The 14,176-nt window shown below is 34.8% G+C and overlaps 1 protein-coding gene across 3 annotated transcripts in view; it reads right to left on the bottom strand.

Moving 5' to 3' along the window:
* The window catches only part of QKI (QKI, KH domain containing RNA binding), a 190,092-nt gene that overhangs the window by 13,101 nt on the left and 162,815 nt on the right, over positions 1-14,176 (bottom strand). The window lies entirely within an intron of this gene.

Consider the following 14,176-nt stretch of genomic DNA (forward strand, 5'->3'; position numbering starts at 1 on the left):
AAAATAGTACTAATCTTTTAATTGCTACATCTAAAGGCATTTTCTCTAATTTGATTGTCCTGGCTCTCTCTGGATCATCTGATTCTGCTGATCACACCTTCTAGATATTCTTTCCTCTGTGGGTTTTAGTAGCACTATTTTCTTCCATTCTCTTATTTCTCTGATACGCTTTCACTGGTTCTTCATTTAGTTCATATCTACCAATCATAGGTGTCCTCCAAAGCTCTATCTCTGGACCTTCCTTTCTCTCTAAATTATCTCACTTGATCTTACTGGCTCCAAGAAGGAAAATTACAATTTCCATTCAGATGATTTTCATTCAGACAGTTACAGTCTCGAGTTATAGTCACATATCTGCCTCTAAGATATCTAGAATTAGATGTCTCACTAATACCTCAAACTAACACAAATATATATATATATATAAAACATATGAATAAAATAAAATATGTATAGTAAAAATCTATCTTTCACTGAACTCATTACCTCATAACAACCCTCAATACTCCCCACTTCTGAACTTCCCTATTATTGCTACCACCATCTTCCCACTCAGGACTGCAATCTTGGTGTAATCCTTGACTCCTCAATCTCACTCTTACAAATCCACTGCAAAATTCTGTTGTTCCTACCTTCAAAAATGTCTCTCATTTATGTCCCCTTCTCTCTACTTTACACAGCCAAAACTCAAATTCAAGGTCTTATCACCTCTTGCCTGGACTATCATGTCCAATAGCATTCAAATTGGTCTCCATACCGCAAATCTCTATATCAAAATACTACTTAGCTGGCAAAGTGGCATTTCTAAAGCGTAAGTCTGACCATTTCACCTCCACTGTTCAAGAAGCTCCAGGGAATCTCTATTACCTACAGGATAAATACACCCCCATGTCTCATTTGAGACAAGACTCTTTAGAACTTGGTCCCTCCTAGTCTTTTCACAATATACTCTCCCTCCAATCCAGCAATATTGGCCTGCTAGCAGCAACTTGAACATGAAACTCTATCTACAGTTTCTTACTGCTAATAAAATATTAGATTTCATTAAGCATATACTGAAAAGTGAAAGACTATGGTTATGAGATTCTTAAAAAGTTTTTTTTTAAAGCAACAATAAGTTCTCTAAGCAACAGGTGTAAATCTTTTAGTCTGTACAGAATCTTACCAAATATTATTAGAGATACTAAATACTGGAAGAAGTTAATGGTTTAGAAATTGCAGTTAAGTATATTTTTTAACAACGTTAATGTGAATTTAAGGCTGTAAGTATCTCAAGATACTGAAATGTGAAATTTTTATTTTGCATCCTCTTACCCCTTTTGTATGCTATCACCCTTCAAAATTATCTTTCTCTGAAACATGATACTTTTATTTCCCAGAAGATGGCAGCATTTATTATACAAAATAATTACTTTTAGCCCTAAGAAGCTGTCTTTTTCAATAGTGTCCACGATCTGTAAGTATTATTTGATGATGTGCATCTCAATTTACACTACACTGTCATAGTTCTCTCAAAGCTTGAAACAGAACAACACTTTTGAGAAATCTGACAAAGTACATGTGTTTTATTTTAAAAATCATAGTCATATAAGCTTTAATACTTTATTTTATTTGACCTGTCCTCTCTCTTCATTAGAATTGACAGCTGATGAAACAATGAATCTTGATGCACTCAATCCCAGCTCTGGGCATTCCTGTAGGCACTTCGTTGATGTTGCATCAGAGTTACCAAAGTAATCTCGGAAGAGACACTACCTGTATCACACTGACAATAAAGGCCACTCATTTGTAAGATAGCAGGTGACTTTAAGCAAACATCAATAAGGTCTCAAAGACAGATTTTACAATGCTTAGTAAAAGCCTGGACTGTTTTATCCTATATATTCTTACAGCTTCTCCTATTTCTCATACACAATATAAAACACAGATTAAGAAGACATTTTAAATTATACCTTTGCTTTGGAAACCTAATTCCTCATACAGAAACTTATAAGACCACTGAATGAATACAAAAGGCTGAAATCAAATGCAAGGGATTTCCCTATAAGTTTTAGCATAAGAAAATGATTTTCTGCTTAAGGAAGCAATTTCAGAACTGTTATTGGTAGAATCAGGATGCACAAGTAGATATAAAAAAGAATGCCCAACAGCTCACCTAAAATATCCATTGAGATTCATGCTTAAAGGAGAAAGGATGAGAATGCTTTGAGGACAATATTTTCTATCAAAGAATGAACATTATCAATAATAGAGATAGTTACAACTTACTTTTACATAGTTTGTTTCCAAAAACTTGCACTTAAATGGAAAAAAATATCTTATGTTAATCTAATATACTGTCTAAGAGTAAGGTACACGTGAATTCAGCACCCATAAAACAAGAAAACGAAAGAAATCATTTTTCATCTTAAATTAATTTCTTTTGGCCATGATTAAATGACTTCCAGGAAACGCAAATTTTATTCTAAAACAATGTAATGTTCATAAACACTGCCATAAAACAGATTCCTCCCATACCTTTAATAGCCACTGAAATGAACCATGGAATACATTATACTAGTGACTAGTGTAAAGGAACTCTACAGAAAACATTTTCCCATAATTTTGTTGCTGTTCAGTCATTTTCCAGTCGTGTTCAATCTTCGTGACACCTTTTGGGGTTTTCTTGGCAAAGATATTGGAGTGATTTGCCAATTCCTTCTCTAGCTCATTTTACAGATGAGGAAACTGAGGCAAACAAGGTTAAGTGACTTGCCCAGGGTCACTCAGCTAGTAAGTGTCTGAGGCCAGATTTGAACTCAGGAAGAACTCTATCTGACTCCAACCCTGGAACTCTATCTACTACATCATCTCATTGCCTCTTTTTCACAATATTTAGGTCTATATTAAAATTTGTCTTGCTAAGCACACAGTGATTAGTGGTAAAGATGATGATGTAAATGTACAGTTTAAACTGTACAACAAATGCAGTTTAAAAACACTTTAAGAGAAAGCAATCAAGTTTTCTACAAAAAAATTATGGGTTACATATTCCTTTACCAATTAATGAGATTTGGGTGGTAGGAAGTCCAGAGTAAAAACTGGTTGTAGATAATTATATATAGTTACAAAGAACTAACTATTTATTCACTGAATATATGCAAGGACCAATAATCACAATACTATATATGCTTATTTTGGAGTTGACTAATGCCAAAATCAAAACAACTCCATCTTTCAACTCAGTAAGAGTTCTTTATACAGTGTAAACTATGACACTGGTAGAACCACAAAACAAAATAAAAATGGGAAAGTTCAGCAAGTATTTTTAAACTGCTCTGTTTTCTCTATAAATGACAGAGCAGCAATTAATAAACCCAAATCTCACATGTATGTGTTGAATCAGGGAGAAGAAATGGCATTAAAAGAAAAAAAGATGAAAACAGGTTGACTAGACCGAGCATACAAAAAAAGAAAGAAAGAAAGAAAGAAAGAAAAAGAAAGAAAGAAAGAAAGAAAGAAAGAAAGAAAGAAAAGAGGTCTATGCTAAAGGCAACACAATTGAGCAATGTGTGAGATCAATCTTAATGGAACACATGGGACATTTAGTAATTCCGCCTAATAGGATTATCAGAATGAATAATGATATTAGATAAACTAGAAATAAATTTTAACATGCACAAATAATGTACTCTAAAGAACGGAAAAAAAGCTGAGACTTCTCACAAAGAGGATGACAAGATCCTTTAAACCTAGTTAAACATATACACTGCTTTTGGTGATGTGAAGTAGGCATAGGAGAGAATGGAGAAAAATAACTTGGAAAATATAGTTTAGGAATAAATATTCAAAGCATTCAAAGGCCTGCACATTTATTCAAAATGAGGCTTCATTTGCACCATGTGAATGTTTTCTTCAATAAATATTTATTATTTATTAAGTGCCAGTGTTCAGTCTAGGGGAACAAAGGACAAAAACTAGACAGTCCTTATGCTTTAGGTGGGGTGGGAACAAAATGCATACAAATAGAAAATAATTCTAAAAGTGGGCAGGGGGCATGAGCCCCTCCTTCTTGGCTGGATGTGATGATACCTAAATTTATAATAAGTTTTCAAACTGTTTAGATTATGCTTTGTTTTATTTATTTCTCTCTACAGCTTTAGTTCGTGATTCAAAGCTTTGTGCCAGGGTCAGGTTCTGTCTCTTACTGTGTTTTAGCGACATGAGAAGAGGAAGAATCAGTGGTTGGTTGTGATTTTCTTGGACTGAGTCACTCTAGTTCCTGTGTTAAACTAGCTAAAATCCTGGGGTTAGTCCTCCTCCCTCCCCAATGGATCTTTGAGATTAAGAGTAGAAACCATTACATGGGGTGGGTCTCTATGAAACCTGAAGACAGTGCTAGGGACTTGGGAGCCTAGGTATATGTCTTGGTCTGAGCAACACACTTGTACTAATTGCTGTTGTTTACGGTGGCTTCCAAGGACCTTATTGTGGGTTTCCAGCAATCTTGGAAATTTCTGACCACCCTGGGGCTTTCTCTGGGGATGCCTTCATGCTTGATGCCTCCAGGCAGAACCCCCTGAAAGGAACATGTAATTAATTGCTGGTCACACTGGGAGGCTACAGGTTTTCACCTGTGCTGGTGGCCCCTATTCAAAAAATTGCCAGTGCTTGCTTTTTTTGTGAGGTTCTGAAGTGGAAGAAGTAATTTACTGTACTTTTCCAATGGATTTCTTAATCATTATCGGATCTGTTAGGAATGTCAGTTTTTGGGGACTGGCATGTATGTGAGAACTGCCTCTCTTTAGCCAGCCAACTTGACCCAACTAGCAAGTTTTTCAAATTCATGAAAAAATATAATTCAATTTAGAAACTTTCAATATATCATTCCCTAGAAAGTACCTCTCCTATAACAAACCAGAGTATTTAAGTGAAGCATGCAAGTATTTCAGGGTTTAATAAACAATAATTATGATAGTTAATGGTACTAGATCACAATTTTCATAACAATGGAGTTTTAATATTTTGAAGTTTAAAATCAATGAAGATTCACAGAAACTAAAAAAAACTTACAATTTCATTTTACAGATTGTGAAAATTAATAATTCTTATCTATTTTTTCAAGATATCTTAGCACACTAGAAAAAAATACTGTAACAACCATGCAAATATCATAAAGTTGAAATATAGACAATATATTAATTACTGAAGCGATGACAATTAAAATAAATAAAATAAAAACCTTGTCTCTGGAGAAAGGTAGATTACTCATTTTTTTACATCTTAGCATTCCTAAAAACTTTAACACAATTAGAAACTAAGAAAATGTGTATCTCCCAGGGAATGGTTAAATATATTATATTATGGGGTATCTATGTGTGTGTGAGCATGTGCGAGCAATAAAAATGTTATCTGCATCACAAGAAAGGACAAAATGGATGAAGATTTGTACTAAATGATGCGGAGAGAAATGTGCTGAACCAAGAGAACAATCTCTAACTTTGTATTCTATTCTAGAGTACTGATGATGCAACAAGTATGCTACTGACAGCTTAACAGAGAGGCACACATTTTCAGATACAGTCAATGCAATGTGGAGATTGATTTTCTTTTTTTTTCTCCAAATGGGTGTGGGTGGGATGGTGATGGTAAATAGGCAGAAAAAAGACTGAAAGAAAAAAAAGAGGTAAGAAATAAAAAGAAAAGGGTAAATAAAAAATAAAAAGGTTCACTGAAGCATTTTTTTAAAAAAAAAGCAGGCAGAGAGAAAAAGCAGGCAGGCCAGAGAGTATACATCACCTGAACAGCTTTGAAAACTATAGGCTGAATTTATATACTGAAAAATAAAAGCAAGCTATACATAATGGAGATATGTACTTTAAATATAGAATGTTCCTTCTCTGTTCTACTATACATATGAAAATGCCCTTTTATTTAGTATTTAAATTTAGAATTAAAAAAAAATTGAAGTCACACAAAATGATACAATACACGTGAAGATAACTAGGATTCAGATGTGAATGATTTACCTAAATTTTAAAAGTGTAATAATAATTCAGGCACATGTAACGGAGATTGTGGAAAACACTGAAATGGCCTGACTTGATTCTGCCATCCTCCAAAACATACTGTAAAAAAGCATCAGACACTTATCTTTTTCAAACAGGTCTCTGACCACACATCTCCTCTTGTTCAAAAGTGACTCACCAATGCCCATATGACAATTCAGTTTAATTCAACAATTATTTAATAAGCCCCTACAATGTACAATGCAATTTACAAGGCAATACATTAGGCAATGAAGAGGCAAATACAAAAACAAATACTTTCTGTCTTCAAAGAGCTTATATTCTTAAGACGCCCAGGGCAGGAGGGATACGACATGTACATGAGTAAATTTAAAAGCAAATACAAATAATACAAAATGATTTAAAGAAGAAGAGAATATAAATAGAGGTTGGGGGGGGAGGCCCCAGTAATCAAGAAGGGTTTGCCATAGGTTTGACAAGTGGAATTTGATCTGTGCTAAGGATTGTTCAAAGTGGCATGGTGGAGAGACAGTATGCTCTAGACAAATGAGCCATTTTATAGGTTAGATATGTAATATACACAAAAAATGAATAAATGAAAGAGCAAATAATCTTTTGCCATGTGTGAAACACCAGCAATACAAACTGAAAAACAAGACAAAGTCCCTATTCTCAAGGAGCTCACATTCTAATATATGGGCTCACATTCTAATATACAGTCTCTATCAGTGTTCCAAGTCATATGGAAATGTGAAGGTCCTCAGAGTGGAACAGCAAAGCAGATGGCAATAGTCCTCTTTAATATTTTTCCACTAAACCTCAATTATTTTTTTTATTTCTCCCCCTCCATCCCCAAGACAGCGCACAATCTGACATAGACTTTACGTATATATTGCTATTAAATATTTTCACATTAGTCATGCTGTAAGGAAGAATTAGAACCATTAGGAGGAACCCACAAGAAAGAGGAGACAAAACAAAACAGAAGGGAAAAAAAATAGCAAATAGTATGCTTCAATATGCATTCAAACTCCATAGTTCTTTCTTTGGATATGGATAGCATTTTCCCTCACGAGACTTTTGGAGATGTCTTAGCTCGCTGCATTGCTGAGAAGGGCTAAGTCTATCAGAGTTAGTTATCACACAATGTGGCTGTTACTGTGTATAGCGTTCTCCTGGTTCTGCTCACTTCACTCAGTTTCAGTCCATACAAGTCTTTCCAGGTTTTTCTGAAGTCTGCCTGCTCATTATTTCTTATAGCACAATAGTATTCCATTACATTCATACACCACGAATTGTTCAGCCATTCCCCAATTAATGGGCATCCCTTCAATTTCCAACTCTTGGTCACCACAAAAATAACTGCTATAAATATTTTCGTACATGTGGGAACTTTCCCCATTTTTATGAGTTGTTTTGATTTGCATTTCTCTAATCAATAGTGATTTAGAGCATTTTTTCATGTGACTATAGGTGGCTTTAATTTCTTCATCTGAAAACTGCCTATTCATATCCTCTGACCATTTATTAATTGGGGAATGACTTGTATTCTTATAAATTTGACTCAGTTCTCTATGTATTTTAGAAATGAAGCCCTTATCAGAACAATGGTTTTAAAAATTCTTTCCCAGTTTTCTGCTTCCCTCCTAATCTTGGTTGCATTGGCTTTGTTTGTGCACAAACTTTTCAATTTAATGTAGTCAAAATTATCCATTTTGCATTTCATAATGTTCTGTCTCATGTTTGTTCGTAAATTCTTCTGTTCTCCATAAATCCTTCCTCTCCCAGTTTTAAATTTCAATTACTGATGTTGAAACGTTTGACAGTGACAAGGATTTTTGGGGTCAGAACTCTTCAATACTTCTAACTGTTGGTAGAAAGGAATGTCGGGCCACATATCCATAATGAATTATTTCCTGGGGTAGCTAGGCAGCACAGAGGATAAGGGACTGGTCCTGGAGTCAGGAGGACCTGAGTTCAAATCCAGCCTCAGACACTTGATACTTACTAGCTGTGACGCTGGGCAAATCACTTAACCCCACTGTGTAGCCACACACACACACACACACACGATTCCCTAAAGTATAGCTGTGGGACACTGGGCTGAAAGCTGGTTTGGCAGTGTTGGGGATAGAGGTAGAGGCTACTATTTCTGGGCTAATGGTTCAGTCGGGTTATATGTCTCCACTGGGGTTTGCAAGGAGGTAGTGGTCAAGGTGCTGCCAGTGATTTGACCTGACATGCACATTCTGTATCTCCAGTTTAACCCTCAGGGTATGTTATTACTTTAATTAGGATGGCTTGTGTGCCCAGGTGGTGGGAAGGGCTGCCCCTTCTAGGTGAATTAGAGGTTAGGCTAGTCAAAAGAAGGGTTAAGGTTTGTGTGATAATGCAGAAGAAGAATGACAAACTTCAACAGCTTGGAAATCCAATTTTTCCCAAATCTGCCCAAAGGCAAGTCTTATCTACTCCCATTCCACAGCATAAAACATCCACACCAACAAACCTACCCAGCTACATTGTCTTCCCAAATTGCCTGTGTTCTTAATGCTGCACTGGAGCCAATCAATTCCCTTACCTAAAATGTCCTCAGAAACTCTCTAGGCCTATTAGCGTTAAAAAGTGACAAAAATGTCTATATCTTTGATCTAGTGAATCCAGTGAAAAGTCATATACCATAAAGAGGTCAAAGATAGAACAAAATATCTCACTGTAGTCGCAAAGTACTTAGGGAGAAAAAGTTGACTGCCTACCATTTGGAGAATAGCTAAACAAATTTTGGTACATGAATAATAGAATTGTTATGCTAAAAAATTACTAGTATGAAAAATTAGGAGGAGCATGAAAAGATTTCTATTAACTCAGATGTAAGTAGAACCTGGAAAACCACATATAAAATGCTTACAATGATATAGTTAATATAAAGATAATTAATAGTTAATATTAAGATAAAACAATGTTGTGTAATTATAATTAACAGCTTGGTTCAGGAGAGAAGCTGACAAAATATACTGTCCTCCTTAATTGTAGAGGTGAACGAACATGAGTTTGAAACACTGCACCAGAAATGTTTGCTATGCTGGTTGACATTTTTCATTTCACTGGATAGGGGAGGAAGAGAGATGTATATTTGAAAACGAATATAATGCTAGGTACTGTACCATCTCAGAGAAAGCTAATGGGTGGCCCATAGGCAAGTTACATTACCTCTGTGAGGTCCCTTTCCCTCACCTACAAATATTTTGTACTAACAATATTTTGCTATCAATCTCCCAGGGTTACTATGAAACTTATGTGAGACAGAGTATCAAATACCTTAAAAACTTCAAGACGCTGTGTAAATACGGATATTCCTTCCTGTAAAAAACAAAGGTTTTAAAAGCAGCTCTCCACTCTTCTCATAGAATGATCTTTCCCTTTTTTGAATTCAACAATAGGTTTTAGCCATTTGTCATGTACTGCTGTGTTTCCTCTCTTACAATTTTGTATATCATTCCTTTAATTTTTGTAGGTTGATGTTTTATTTATCAGACTGGACAATGAACTTCTATTCTAAGATCATCCCTCTATACTCTCCAAGGAGCCTTATAATAGAGGCATGAAACTCATGGCCTGCATACAGCCCACCCACAACACCTGCAAGTGGGCTCAAACAGTATTAAATGTAATTGGGAATGTTAACAAAGCAAAAACACAATAAAATATACATAACATTAACATGCAAATTTTCTAAGTTGATATGTGACCTGGGGCTTCTAATGTAGTTTCATGGCTTCTGTTTCTATTTGAGTCTGACAACACTGCCTTACAAGATTTCATGCATAAAAGAGTCACACAATATTCACAGATTCTCACTTTCTCACAAGGATAATAAGCAGAAAAGTCTCAAATGTGGAAATAGTAAAGTAGTGAAAATTAAAAGCCTGTTAGACTTAAGACACATAACACTAGCTGTGTGACTCTGGGCAAGTCTCTTAACCCCAACTGCCTCGCAATACATACATACATACATACATACATACATACATACATACATACATACATACAAGTAAATACCTGAATCTAGTATACAGACTGCTGAGTTCAGAATTCCCTCTGATTTTCAAAAGATTAGAATATTTAATACCACTGGACTTTTTTTAAAAAAAGAAGTGTTATATTCCACAGGACAATGAACATAGATGTAAACATTAAAAAAACACTGCAGAACAAGATGTAGAACAGAATACATGATTAATGTGGGAGATTCAAGACTCCTCCCTCTTGGGGGCTTAAGAAATAGAAACTGGTCAAAGAAATAAGTGATTTTAACTACATACATGCAGATGACTACTAAATATACATATAAATATATCCTGCAAATTATCATTTTTTAATAGTTGCCAAGATACTGTAATCAAGCCTTAATGTAACACTGAAAAGTCTTCTTATGCTATTGTTTGGGGGTAATCTCATTGGTCTTGTGGCACTACCTATCTGTAAAAGGGTTTTTTCCTTTAATGTTTAATTTTCATGGAATTAATTATATGAAGTGAGAAGATACCTACATCAGGATTATACTTCTCATTAGTGATATGACTATGATTTTCTATATACTGGAATCTCTAAATTAAATCAGCAGCAAAAATTTTTTCAGCTTCAGAAATTCAATCCTGAAAACAAACAAAAAAATCACTTTTCCTTGCTTTTCATATAGAAGACACAGCTGAATGCTACAAATGCATTGTTCCATTATGATGGTTCTTAGATTAGATTCTCTTTCTCTTCCACATTTCAAACCTAACATGTTTATCAAATGCCAATCAAACAAATGGAGATTATTTCAATATCCCATATCTAGTATATATTCCTACAATCTTCCCTGTGCTCTATAAATATGGTAGCAGGATAATTTCCCTTAATTATAATTTTGTTATTTCACTTTTAAAATTATGTTTAATTGGATCCCTGTTTGTCATATCAAATGTAAATTTCATAATTTAGGATTTAAACTATACACCAACTGTATAGCCCTTTGTCTTTTGAAACTATTTTTCCTCCCAATTCTCCCCCAACACAGACTCTTATAAACATCATTCTGGTTTTCTAGTTATTCATTTTTTCTTTTTATTATTTATCTTTGAACATATCCACATCCACTTCTCCCAAAAGATCTGTCTACCTCTCTGTATTACTTAACATTTTAATCACTAACATGGGTAAAGGTATAAATAGTAGACAAAAAGTCACTATAAAAGTGCATGATCTTTAACCCTGTAATGTCATAAAGCACAGGTAAAAGACAGAGAGGGTGTGTGTGTGTGTGTGTGTGTGTGTGTGTGTGTGTGTGTATTCTCCACTTTTTGTTGAAGCAAAGTGGGTGACCATCAAATGAGAAAACTGACAAATAAATGATGCCATATGAATAACTATAATAATTATTACAGCACAAAAAATGATAAATGCAATGAAATCAGAGAAACTTGGTAAGACATGCATGAACTGATGCACAGTAAAATGAGCAGGACAAGAAGAACAACTTGCATTATGACCACAATATTAAATCACAATAACTTTGAAAGACCACCGAACTCTTGATTAGTGCAGTGACCAAGCACGACTTTGTAAAACTGACAAGCATGCTATCTACTTCAACAGAGAGAAGGTGATGGACTAGAGGTACAGAATGATATATTTTAGGACATGGCCAGAGTTTGATGGTTTCAAATGAACACATTCATTTGTTAAAAGAGAGGGCAAGTTAGAAGATAATGATAGAATAAAGAAAAGAAAGTTAAGAAAACATACTGATGATATGCTTATCACATTTTTATATGGCACAAAGAGAGGCGGGATCATGAATATATTACAATGCCAGAGTCTGAATTCAACAGATTTTGATATACTCTAAATAGTGCCAAGTCTAATACGATAACATCGAACACAGCAAATATTTTACATTGCCATTGACAAAATAAAGTGGGAAGAATAATGGTATACCAAAAAGAACAATGGTTTTGAAATTTGAGCTTTGTTTGGTTCAAATCCCAGATATGCAACACTTCACTTTCTTCAAAACTAGATAATCTCTGGGATTTGATGATTAGATAGTAGAATGTCTTAAAAATGGAAGTTTTAGTAGTCTGTAAATTATCAGTCAGCAGTGTAAGATGGCTACCATAATAAGCTAATGAAATCTTAGGCTTAATTAAAAGCCACAGAACCTGGAATTATGGAGGTGAGTGTCTCATGGTATTTTGATCTGATCAGAACAAACCTAGGACACTGTGTTTCATTTTCAAGCGGTCCACTTTATGAAGGTCAGTAAGTTAAATAAGTTATAACAAGGACTCTATATCATGTGCACTAAGATGAGAAGACATAAAAGAAAAAAAACATTAGTCTAAGAATTTGAAAGATGGATTAGACTTGTTTTGCTTGTCTCCAAAAGGAAGAATTAGGAGCAGTGAATAGAAAATAAAGATGCAAACTTAAGCTCAATGTACCAAAGGAAACAAACAAACTAAACAACAAAAAAGCACCCTTCCCAAAATAAGTATCCAAAAGTGAAATGGACTCTCCCAGGAAAAGGAGTGTCTCCCTTTCCTAAAAGTCTTCAAAGTAAAGTTAGTTAACCAGTTGTGAGTTGATAAATAGAAGTGGATTCTTTTTAGGTATGTGTATCAGGGTAGTGGACTAAGAGATGCCTTCCAATTCTGAATGAGATTCTGAGATTCATCACTCAACAAATGTTGAGTGGTTATTATGTGCAAATACCATGTAAAAAATCTGGTAGGGCAGAAGTATAGAACATGGTACTTTTCTTCAAGTAAATATTTCAGGACATGGGAGAAAGATAAGAAAAAAACCAAAGTAACTGTACAGAAATTAAATAAAAATACAAGAAGAGCTACCACAAGACATTCCTCTGAGTTAGGAAGATCCAAATTCAGTTCCTACCTTAGGTACTCTTTTTTTAAAAAAAATAATATTTGTGTTTTTCATTTTTTATTTTATTTTTAGGCAATTGGGGTTAAGTGACTTGCCCAGGGTCACACAGCTAGTGTCAAATGTTTGGTTTGAAGCTGGATTTGAACTCAAGTTCAAAACTGCACCACCTAGCTGCTGCCCCCTTAGGTACTTATTAAGAACCCTAGGGGTTAAGAAAATCTGTAAAATGGAGATAATAACACCTATGTCACATAGTCGTTGTGAGGTTTGAAAGAGAACATATGTATGGTGATTTACAAACATTCAAGTGCCATATGACAATTATTAAGTCAGTGTATTTCAAATTTAAATATTTAATTTTATTGAACTCAAATTTGTCTTGACGCTATTAAAGTAATTAATACTTTGTGCGATCATTTTGACTTTTCAAACTGTAAATTTCTGTACACTTAGGCAAGAGTAGTGGGTACACACCTGTAATCCCTAATACAGAAGATGAAGCTGGTGAACTGCTTGAGCTTGAGAGTTTTGAGATGTGATAGCACAAAGTGAATCCAGTGTCTCTGCACTAATATGGGGAGTCCACAAGAGCAGGAGATAACCAGGCTCCCTAAGGTTGAGCAAATTAGCACAGGTCAAATATGGGTCAGGTCAAAGGTTGTCAAAGCCTACATGCCAATCAGTGGTGGGAACAGGCCTATGAATGGCTGTGCTGTACTCCAGCCTGAGTGAGACAGGGAGACTCAGTTTCAAAAAACAAAACAAAGGTGAAAATGAATAAACCCCACAAATATCTTTTTAAAAAATCAGTTAAGAGTCAAATGCCATTACAGAGCCATAGTATGGAATAGATCATAGAGAGTTTGGTTATTTTTCAACTTCCTTTTAAGTTATCAATGTACAGAGCTATGCTTAGGTAGACAGGTAAAGATGAATTAGCACCATTAGTACTTACGGGTAACAGAGTCTGCTTATCTTCTTTGAAACAAACCCTTATTTCAAATGACATACTTAAAAGACCAAGCTGTTTCCTTTGACAAATTCATGGGTCACAACGTTAAAATTATGTTTAATGTTAAACTATTGTTAAATATGTTAAAAACAAGGGAGAAACAACAAAACAAAAACCCAACTTCTTACATTTCCCATCACTATTATTTGACATATTCCCCCATTTAATAATGACACCACATCCAATTTAGGCCTGTTTTTTCACTTACTACACTGCGTAAAACAAG

The sequence above is a fragment of the Phascolarctos cinereus genome, unplaced genomic scaffold (genome assembly GCF_003287225.1).
Source record: "Phascolarctos cinereus isolate Bilbo 61053 unplaced genomic scaffold, phaCin_HiC Scaffold_5;HRSCAF=322, whole genome shotgun sequence".
Taxonomy (NCBI): domain Eukaryota; kingdom Metazoa; phylum Chordata; class Mammalia; order Diprotodontia; family Phascolarctidae; genus Phascolarctos; species Phascolarctos cinereus.